This window comes from Papaver somniferum, chromosome 7, assembly GCF_003573695.1.
Source record: "Papaver somniferum cultivar HN1 chromosome 7, ASM357369v1, whole genome shotgun sequence".
Lineage (NCBI taxonomy): Eukaryota > Viridiplantae > Streptophyta > Magnoliopsida > Ranunculales > Papaveraceae > Papaver > Papaver somniferum.
The window spans coordinates 11929371-11941461 of record NC_039364.1 but is presented as its reverse complement, the minus strand read 5'-3'; positions in this window follow the sequence as shown (position 1 = coordinate 11941461).

The following is a 12091-nucleotide window of genomic DNA, read 5'->3' as shown; positions in this document are numbered from 1 at the left end:
CTCATAAAAGATCCCTGGATCGCGGACGAGATAGTTTCCATGACAGAACTCCAGATCTGAATCAGAGAAGATAAAAATAACCGGTGATCGAAGACGAAGGAATTGACGTTGATGGGGAAAACCCACAGGTTCGACGAAACAGAAAACGTATATTCGGCAGTCCGTCAAGGAGGAAAAACGATCGACAGGACCTGCGAGACGGACGAACTACGACTCATAGCACATAAGAAGAAATGTTGCACAATCGGCTGAACAAGTTGGAGAAAGAGAACGCTCTCCTAAGATTAGAACATGAGAACCAGTCCCGACCTAGGTCTGGAAATTTGAACAACCAGAGGGGTCAGTCTGTATGGCAGTGCCTTGGAAGTCGAGTTAGTCCGCAAGCTGCAGACCGAAACAGAAAAGTGATCGATCTTGATCGGCCAGAGAAAAATCTATTGGTCACTGGAGATATACCTAAACGAAGTCATGTACGACCTCTGCGAGCAGGGACCCAGCCAGCTATAACTCCGCAGACTACAGCCAGAACTTCCACAAGTTCAAAACGTCTCAAGAATGATGAAGATGAGGTTCGAGATCGACACGACTAGAGAGAATTTTCGAACGATTAATATGCTCGTTCGGAGCAAGGCATATATGGAAAAGCACCCACTGGACCCCGAAGGAAAAGAATGATATCTACATCTCATATTTCAGAGGACCCAGATTATGAGCAGGGAGACAGTTCCTTTGATGGAGACGCGAACGCAATAACAGATGCTCGCCTCTGCAAGATGATAGAGAAAGTAATGTCGAAAAAGCGTTCCATAGAAGAAAGGATAGACAGGTTGCACCGAACCGCAGGAGCTCCTTTCAAGCTGAGCATCAGAGAATTCCAACCGCCAATAAATTTTCAAGTTCCAAAGCTGCCAGAATTCGATGAGAAAGAAGATGATCCTGATCAGCATATTTTACACTATGAAACTTCCATGACTCTGTGGTAGTTCATCGATGAATTGATGTGCAAAATGTTTCCACGGTCATTGGCTGGTGGAGCAATAAAGTGGTTCAATCAACTCCCGACACAGTCTATTGGTACTAACCATGAGCTGGTTGGAGAATTTTGCTCTCACTACAAGTACAACAGACGTGATCGGAAGGGATGCCATGCATTGTTCCTTCTAGTAATTCGGAAGGATGAGAGCATCAGACAGTTTACTCGGCGCTTTAAGCAAGAATTGGCCGATGTGGATGGTGCCAACAACCAAGTCGTCATTGAAGCTTACAAGCAGGCATACTAGTACGATCAAAGAGGCGTGTACGGTTCCTTAGTCAAGAGACCACCAAAAACTTTGGAGGAACTGTACGATCGAGCGGAAGAATATGCTCGAGTGGAGGATGACTTCAAAGCCAGATAGTCGAGATATGTTAACAGATCATATAATCATCCAAATGATGGGAGGAAAGAAAAGTCGAAGAACCGTTCAAGCGGGCAGCAAAACGATCGAGGTGAGGTTCGAGAGAAAAACCAAGGAGAACCAATGGAAACTGGATATCAGAAATATCATGATATGAAGCTGAAACCGTTGAACATACATCTTACAGAGTTGTATGAGAAAATAAGCAAGGATTTGAGCCCCCCTCGTCCTTTACCAGCAGAAACACGTGATAAACGTAATAAGAGAAAATACAACAAATTCCATAAAGACCATGGTCACAGGACTGAGAATTGCCTCTCTTTACAGATCGAGGTTCAGCGAATGATAGACGCTGGAAAGATACATGACTATGTGAAAAAAGATTTTGGTAAAGGTCCTGGACAGTTTGGCACATCACATGTGATTAGCGCACATGTGATTAACGTCAGTCACGCTAGGATCCATACAATGACCAGGCGGGCATCGGAAGATGAAACCAGAAGAAAGCTCAGGAAGTTAAAATAATGGTACTTGACAAATCATATCGATCTTATCATTGAAAACAGAGCAGAAATTCAGTAGCTTGGATGCACAAAGATCGAGTTCTCTGAAGCAGACATGATAGATGTATATGCTCCCTACAATGATGGTATCGTTATAACTGCTTGGATTGGAATGTTTTGTGTACACCGATTCTAGTGGATACAGGAAGCTCAGTGAGCGTTCTTTTTTCAGGAGCTTATTCCTATATGAATCTTCCGCACGACTTGATCGAGGAGGATGAAAATACAATTATCGATTTCAGTGGCGAAGTCGCAAAGGCAATTGGAAAAGTGAAGATACCTATAACAGTGGCTGACAAGTCCGTTTTAGGAATTTTTTTGTTTCTTGATTGTCGAGCTCCCTATAATGCGATTGCAGGACGAGACTGGCTACATGATATCGGTGCAGTCACATCATCATATCATCAATGTATGAAGTTTATTTCCTCTGAAGGAGTCGTGAAAGTTAGGAGTGACCAGATAGCCACCCACAGGTGTCACGAGAGTGCTATGGAAGAATACAAGAAGTCAGTAGTTAGCGGGAACCAAATCATGCGAGTCGAGCAACAATAGCAATTACAAAATCCTCTCCCTCCGGAATCATATATAGGAGAGAACGCATCTAAACCCCCAACAGTTGAGAAACTGATCGAGGTCCAGATTGGAGATGAGGAGAACAAAACAACGTTCATAGGGGCAGATCTGCCTGTATATGAACGTGATGGTTTGATTACATTGCTAAGGGCAAACACCGATATTTTCGCATGGAGTTTTGCTGAGATGCCTGGGATAGATCCGAATATATCCTTCCACAGGCTAAATATAAATGAGAAGTTCAATACAGTTCGTCAGAAAATCAGGAATATGGCGCAAAGCAAAAAAGATGGAGTTACTTCAGAAGTCGAAAAGCTGTTGGAAGCAGGCTTTATTCGACCAGTGCAATATCCTCGCTGGCCGTGAAATATTGTACCCGTTCCAAAAAAGAATGGTAAAACTCATGTCTGTATCGATTTTACTGATTTGAATAAAGCATGTCCGAGTGATCCGTACCCGCTGCCACAGATAAGAGATTTGGTGGATGCAACCTCAGGGTATGAGAGACTGTCATTGATGGACAGTTTTTCAGGGTATAACCAAATACCTTTGTTCGAGGAAGATGAAGATCATACTGCGTTTGTGACTGACAGAGGAGTTTATTGCTATACTGTAATGTCGTTTGGGATAAAGAACGCATGGGCGACTTACCAGCATTTGATAGACCATATGTTAAAGGATCGGACTGGGAAGTCGATGGAAGTGTGTATCGACGATATGGTAGTGAAATCTGAGGAAAAGGGGTCACATTTTCTTGATCTGCAGAAGACGTTCAACATCTTGAGGCAATATCATATGAAGCTCAATCCAGCAAAATGTTCATTCGGGCTGTCATCGGGAAAGTAGCTTGGATACTTGATGACGCACAGAAGAATCGAGGCGAATCCGGAGCAAATAAGAGCCATCAGAGAGATGCCATCCCCAAGAACGAATAAGGAGTTCCAGAAGCTAGCAGGACGATTTGCATCTTTAAATCGTTTCATTTCACGCTCTTCGGATCGATTGAAACCATTCTTTGATTTGTTGAAGAAAGCAGTGAATTTTGGTTGGATGGATGAGTGCGAAAAGCTTTCGATGAGATCAAAAAATATTTGTCAACTCCTCCAGTTTTGGTGAGTCCAAAAACTGGACAACCTATCGGAGTTTATTTGGCTGCAAAGGAGAACGATGTAAGTGCAGTGCTGTTTGTCACAGATCCACATGTAAAGCCTGTTTACTTCGTCAGTAAATCTTTGACGGAGGCGAAAACACGGTACAAGAAAATTGAGAAGATAGCACTTGTATTGTTGCATGCATCATGTCGCCTAAAGCGTTATTTCCAAGGGAGGCAGATCGTAGTCTACTCAGAATACCCGCTGAAGAGAATCCTGGAACGTGCTGATAATTCCAGCAGACTAGTTATATGATCCAATTTTTTGGGGGCGTACAAAATCAAGTACGAAACTAGAACTGCAGAGAAGGAACACGCCCTGGCTGCACTGCTAGCAGATTTTCCCGTGGAAGATATAGAAACGGTTGCTGGAGAAGAGGATGAGTTGTTCAAACCCATAGAGTCATCTACTGATCATACTAGGGGCGAGTCCGCAATGAAGGTTGATACACCTGAACCATTATGGACCGTATTTATTGACGTATCATCAAATATCGGTGGAGATGGAGTTGGATGTGTCATCCTTACTCCCGGAGGTTCGAGGATCGAGAAAGCGACCAGGATGGGTTTTCAAGCATCAAACAATGAAGCTGAATATGAAGATGCAATTATTGGTTAAAAGGCTGTCAAACAATTAGATGCGAAGAATGTGAAGCTGGTAACTCATTTTATGCTAGTAGTTAACCTGTTTCTGGGGACCTACAGAGCCAAGGAAGAGAGGATGGCCCTATATTTGGATCATATGAGAGAGTTGGCAATTGAATTCGACCAGTTCTCTATTGGGCAGCGACCACGGCTGGAAAGCAGGAACGCAGATGCTTTAGCATATCTTTCTTCCACGGTCGAAACTGATACCACCCTTTTCGTTGTAGTGGATTTTCAAGAGTTACCTAGCATCTCCGACAACCACTTTGTTCTGGCTCTCAGACACGCTAGTGGCGGCGAGAGGGAAACTACTTCAATACAGGGAGATACCGAGAACGTTGACAACAATATGGATGTTGACAGTCCAGTGATAGATGATTCAAGCAGTCCTTCTGAAAAAACTTCAGACTGGCGTCAACCTTATGTTCGGTATTTGACAACTAGTAAACTCCCAGAAGATGAGCATCTCGCTTCAAAAGTGAATAAGAATGCTTGGAGATATTCAATGATCGAGGGACAGCTGTACCGCAGACCTGTAGCTTTGGAGTCATTTTTTCGGTGCATATCGGCAGAAGAAGCAGATATTGGCGGAGGCTCATGAATGAATATGTGGCAACCATTCTGGAGGGTGCAGTCTCGCGCACAAGATACTTGCCCATGGATACTTCTGGCCATACATGCAGAAAGATGCTAAAGAATACGCACAGAAATGTGTGCCATGCCAAGAGAACGCTCCAATCCCTAAAAGGCCCGCCAACGAATTGCATCCAGTTTTTAGTCCCTGGCCATTCTCTATGTGGGGACTAGACATCGTCGGACCACTTCCTAAATCTACTGGATGCGTTAAATTCGTACTAGCCTCTACTGATTATTTCACCAAATGGTTCGAAGCAGTGGCACTGGTACATGTTACCAGACATGATGTGAAAAGGTTCATATGGGAGAACATCGTCTGCAGATTTGGAATCCCAGACGCGATAGTATCAGACAATGGGAAGTAGTTCGATTCCGGGGTGATCAAAGACTTTTGCAAGAACCTGAGTATTCGCCACAACTTCTCATCTCCTTACTCTGTTCAGAGCAACGGGCAGGCGGAAGCGACCAATAGCGTTATTATGGACAATCTCAAGAAAAGGCTGGAGAAGGAGAAGGGAAAGTGGACAGAAGAATTCCATGGAGTCTTATGGTCCTATCGAACAACCTCAAAAAGATCCACTGGATTTTCACCATTTACACTGGCTTATGGGACAGAGGCAGTCATACCCACCGAGGTACATCTCAAGACTATCAAAACTCGTGCTATCAAATCTGGGAAAAACGACAGCATACTGGCTCTGGATAAAGAGTTGCTAGAAGAACAAAGAGAAACAACCTTACAGCAGTTGGTCCGATACCAGCAGAAAATCAAGCTGAGCTATGATCGTAAAGTCAAAGAACGGTCATGCTTATAATTCGCAACCGAAGTCTGTCATTGCTAAGTTGTTGCTAGTTACAGGAATACCCCTACCCGGTATTGGTTCTGATTCTAATTTATTGGTTCTGGTTCTAATTTAGCAACAGAAAGACATCGTTGCTAATTTTTTGCAACAGAAAAAGAAAAGGTCAAGTCTTTATTGACCTGGTCAAAATCCATTCCCCCCACATTTAGACCCCTGCAGTTACCCAGTTTCCCATATTCATCATTCCACGTATATACAAACTATGTCATTCATTCAATGGACATACACAAATATACAAACTATGACATATTCATTCAATTTCATTTTCACATTCACCATTTTGAAAAATTGATTCTTCAATTGAAGTTAATAAAAAGTATGAGTATTTGATACAAATGTATACCAAGTATCACAACAAACTATGTCATTCATTTAATAGTCATACACAGAAACATACTTAGTTCCTACGTTCAGTGCATAGAAAGTTAGAAATTCCTAAGTTCTTCTAACTTAAATCTCTATAAGGAGATACTACATTAACTTACAAATCTTGCAGCTGCTAAGAGACCTAACGCTATTGTTTTAGCTATTCTCAATAGTCAGCTGCCCGGATTTTCAACACTTCCTCTTAACCTCTTTGCTTCTACCCCAACAATTCCTAATTATATTTTGGCTAAGAACTTCCGGGTTGATGAGAAGGTCATCGCTATCATAAAGTCTAAGTTTGCTCCCAATGGTTCTTTGGATATTTCAACTTGGGAAAATATATAGGCCTCTAAATACTGCTTTTACAAGTTGAATACAGGTAGCATTATTTCTTCAATAATAGTATCGGCCTCCAGATAGACTGTTCTTTGGCTTTTACACCAGATCTGATGTGTGTGCATGTCGAGTCTTGTGTGACAGTCTGTCGAACGTAAGAATCAATAATAAAGCGAAGTATTTTAAGTTTAATCCTTGTAATCACGGGTGGTGGTACAAACCACCTTCCCTACTGGTTGGTGCCGAGGGGGGGAAAAAGCCAAAAGAATATGTCAGGATGAAGGATCACCATGTTCAGATAAAAAATAGAATCTACAATTAAATTCAACCTTAGCACCAATTCAAATGGGATTTCTGAGTCGCCACCATCACCACATTCCGATGTAATTAAAACCCCTTTCCAATCCAAGACAATTCCGATGTAATTAAAACCCCTTTCCAATCCAAGACATGTCTTGTTCTGGGTCACTGATAGTGGTCTTTATATGCTTTTGCACATCCAAATACCAACTCTAGGGATTTTGGTGGGTATTTTTTTAGAACCCCAATGCACCTTATACATACAGGAGTCATGCATGCATTTAAATTATCATTTTCCAAATTTAAACAGCAGTTGAGCTTGGTTTATCACCAATTAGGTGATGCGTCCAATTATGACTATCTAAAGATAGTTGAGAGTACCTCAGTCGTCCATCACAAGTTGGTGATTCGTACGTCTCCCTATTCCTTTTTAGGGTTTTCCTTAGTGACGCATGAGATAAAGACTATGAATCTATGATCACATGTAGTAAGCATATCCCAAGAGACGCACTTATTAATTGCCTTGGTAGGTAATTGACACTGGCCCGGCCGGTGACGCGTCTCCCTATCTATATATTTTTGGTTTTGCACAGTGATGCGTGACGGGGATATGAGTACATGCAAGCATAAGCCACGAGATGCGATCATTAATTGCCTAAGTAATTGAAAATGGAGATCAACAATAAATAGATAGGCTGTGCTTTCTCACCAGCAAAAAAAATCAACCAACTTCTCAACGAAAGCAATGGTCACAGAAAATGGAGACGGGACAATCGAGAGAAACTCCATAGTACATCTACCGTTTCGAATTGTATCAACAATCGATTTCAATAATTAATCTTTTAGTCATGAATAGAATTTTAATTTCTTACACCATGTTCCGTATTTATTATCGAAACGGAAAATGAATTATTTGTCCAAATATTTTTAAAACATGGTTCAAATGGACGAGTAAAAATTAGTATGGGTCAAATGAACCAAAAAAATAACAAGGATGAAACTGGATTCATCCTGGCTTAAACTTAAAAAATAGCGAGGATGAAACTGTATGCATCCTGTGTAAATTAAAAATAAGAAAAAGTATTTGAAAATTGGAAGGATGAAACTGTTTACATCCTGATTATTTTTACATTTTTGTCCATTTAAACAGTATTAAAATCTAAGTGTCCTTGTCATCCAGGAAACATTGGTTTTGGTCTTTTTAACCAATTTTGTGTTATCGAAATTACTACTTTCTTTCAGTGAAGGCGCTGATACATTTTTCTTATATAACTAGCTGGAAATGGGAAGACGTACCTAAATAAATAATGGGATAACATAGTTTTCACAGTAAACTCATAAACATTTCGATACACCAATTTTCAAAGAAACAAAGGCATGGCTGCAAAGTTTAGTATTAAAACTATATCATCTCTCTTCCTACGTCTGTGTTTAACTGTGATCCTGTATTTTAGTTTGTCATGCTTTTCGACTGATCCCGACCCGCGCCAAGACTTTTTTGTTTCTGACTTGAACTCCAACATTATTGTTAATGGGGTACCCTTGCAAGCCGGTGTCTCAAGTTACATCATATGATTTCTTCTTTAGCGGCCTGATGAATGGAGCAAGCACAGCGAATCCTTTTGGGGCTGGATTCAAACTTGGTGATGTGACCGCCTTCCCTGCGCTAAACCACTAACGACTTACCGTAAGCCGAATCGACTTGGAACCAGGTGGAATCATTCCACTCCACACACACCCTCGAGCAAGTGTGGTGAAATATAAAGAGTTGTTTATTATTCCTAGAGGACTGTGCACTTCGTCAGAGAACATTGGACGGGGGAGCCGGTGCCCCTGTAGTAAGAGTTGATACCAGTGACCTGAATTCGAAATTTTCTAGCATCAAATCTTTACCGATCAAAAAACAAAAAGACGTTGGACAGGAGAAGGCTATTGTCTTATCTATTTCAAATGGGTGCTCCTTTATATACCTCCTACAAACACTAACAAAACCCCTTTATCTTGGTACCCCTTATTACGAGATATATCCAGATATATTATGCAGATGCATAATCTGTTATGCAGATGTACCATATCTGTTATGCAAATGCATAATCTGTTACGCAGATGTACCATATTTGTTATTCTAGCATATCTGTTGTATTTGTACATTACTTGGCTTGTACATCAAGTTATTTCCTTCCTGTTTTATCTCTGGTTCTTGTATATAAGACCAGACACATGCATAATTCGTTTACACCTTTTACCTTAATCCAATATACCATGACAAATTCTGTCATGGTATCAGAGGCAGTCAAGATCTAAATCAAACCGTGTTTCCGCTGCAACAAAAAAACGATAACCAGTAACCAGTATCAGAATCATAAAACTCAAAACCCTAGTGTCATATCTTCTTCATCACATCCCAACATGTCACGTGAAGATTATCAACCCATTACTGTGAAGTTTGATGGAACAAATTACAATCACTGGTCTTTCTTAATGAGAAGTTTCCTCAAGGGAAAAGCCATGTGGAAATATATTGACGGCAAAGCTAAGAAGCCTGCAAACGGAGTCGTTATCACTGACAAAGGAAAAGATACAGGAGAAGAAACTGCAGAGAGCTGGGAGATCAATAATCACAAAATATTAACCTGGATAAGCAACACAGTAGTAACATCTATAAGCATGTAACTGACAAGCTTTGAGACTGCCAAAGATGCATGGGAGTTTCTCTCAGAAAGGTATACTCAGATAAACTTTGCTCAACGTTATAAGTTAGAACAGGATATTCGATCTATGAAACAACAGATGGAACAATCTGTCTCAGATTTTCGCTCTGAGATGTCAATCATATGGAACCAGTTAGCACTAATGGAACCGAACTGGACATCTGATATAGAGTTATGGCAAAATTACAGAGAAGAGTCTCGATTAGTTCAGCTCTTAATGGCATTAAGAGATGACTTTGAGACTGTGAGAGCCTCAATCCTCCATCGATCACCTCTTCCGTCTGTCGAAGCCGCATTGTCATAACTCATCACTGAAGAAACTCGGAAAAGAATCAAACCAGACATACCAGCAGTGTTTGCATTCAATTCACGTGCAAACTTTAACACTCATCTCAACTCTCAGAAAACTCATCGTGATTTCTCACAAATCCAGTGCTACAACTGTAAGAAACTAGGCCACCTAGCCAAGAACTGCACCGTGCCATCAGTGCAAAGTGGATCACAAAGCTCAAACACACAAACAATCCAGTAAGGATCAAGCTTCCCAATCCAGTGCAACTACTGCAAGGAACCAGGGCATACAGTAGGAAACTGTACATCCCCTACTTCCAGAAATATGAGAGAACGAAGAAAGTTTAATGAAACTGGATACACATCTGCACTATCCAGTTATGCAGCTGCATCACCATCCAGTTATGCAGCTGCATCCACACCAAACAATCTAGCTGACATACAAGAGATGCTCAAGCAAGCACTCTCAATGGGTAACAATAACTCTACAGCAGCATCTGCACTATCTACTTCCACAAGTAGCTTTTCAAATGGATCCCAAGACAGAGAAGCTTGTTGGGATAGGCCGTAGAGTAGGAAGATTGTATCTTCTCGAAAGACTGATTTCTCCTAGGATGTCAAAGAGTGAGCTTGCCGCAACTGCAAATTCCTTTTCTCAGTCTGTGTCTCCTTTTATGTCATGGCATTCTAAGTTAGGACATGTGTCCTTTTCTCGTCTCACTCATATTATAAATAGTGGATTGTTAGGAACTATTCAGGTTGATAAAGAACCTTATTGCATCTCATGCAAATTAGGAAAACAAACTGCTCTTACTTTCAGTAATAATATAACTCATTCTGTCAAACCTTTTGATCTCATCCACTCAGATGTATGGGGAAAATATCCTATTATCTCTAAGGGAGGAGCACTATATTATGTTACTTTCATTGATGATTTCTCCCGTTTTACCTGGATATATCTTTTCAGTTCTAGATCAGATTTTTTAAAAATTTACACAACCTTTTCTAGAATGATCAAGACCCAATTCGGAAAAACCATCAAAACATTCAGAGCTGATCAAGGGGGAGAGTATATATCAACTCCTTTCAGAGAATTCCTTGCAACAGAAGGTACCTTCTCCAATCATCTTGCACTGAAACTCCACAACAAAATGGTGTTGCAGAGAGAAAACACCGCCATATCATAGAGACAGCTAGAACACAACTCTTGTCAGCGTCAGTCCCTTCTAACTTTTGGGGTGAGTCAGTCCTGACTGCAGTCTACAACATAAACCGTATTCCTTCCATAGTTACAGAAGGAATGTCTCCATATGAACAGTTATACAACAAAAAACCAGATTACTCTGAGCTTCGTGTTTTTGGGTCAACCTGCTTCGTTCTTCTTACTGAGAGAGAAAGAACCAAACTTAGAAAAAAGACTGCTATATGTGTATTCTAGGCTATGGCATAGAACAAAAAGCTTATCGGTGCTATGATACAGAGAGTCAAAGATTACGTATTTCCAGACATGTTACATTCTGGGAGAATATACCCTTTTGGTCTCTTCCCACTAGTAAATATCCAAACCTAGAACAGTTCTCTCATCTAGATCCTTTTGAGGATATGCCTCAGTCCAATTCTCCATCAACATCCATTCAGCTTCCCTCCACAGATGTTACTCTTCTTGAATCTAGTGAAGCAATACAAGAGCACTCTATGGTTAGTCCTGACACAGCTTCTCCAGAAGGGGATCCTATATCTGACAATGTTACTTTACCAACAAGAAATCGTCGACCACCAGTCAGGTTTGCAGACTATCATTGCTCATTATCATCGATTTTATCTGTGCATGCACCAACTTCTTACAGGGAAGCATCTGTACTACCAGTATGGCAACACTCTACGGATGAAGAATTAGTTGCCCACAAAGAAGCTCATACTTGGGATATGGTTGTACTACATCCAGGAAAGTCTGTAATTGGAAGTAAATGGGTATATAAAGTTAAAACTGACTCAGGCGGCAAGATAGTTAGATACAAATCCCGTCTAGTTTCTCAAGGATACACTCAGGAGTATGGTATAGACTATGAAGAAACATTTTCCCCTGTTGCCCGTATGACTACAGTTCGTACTCTTCTTGCTGTTGCTCGAAAATGGAATCTACATCAAATGGATGTGAAAAATGCCTTTCTTCATGGAGATCTTCAAGAAGAAGTGTATATGCGACCTCCACCTGAAATGTCTTACTCACCTAATCAAGTATGTAGGCTCCGTAAACCTC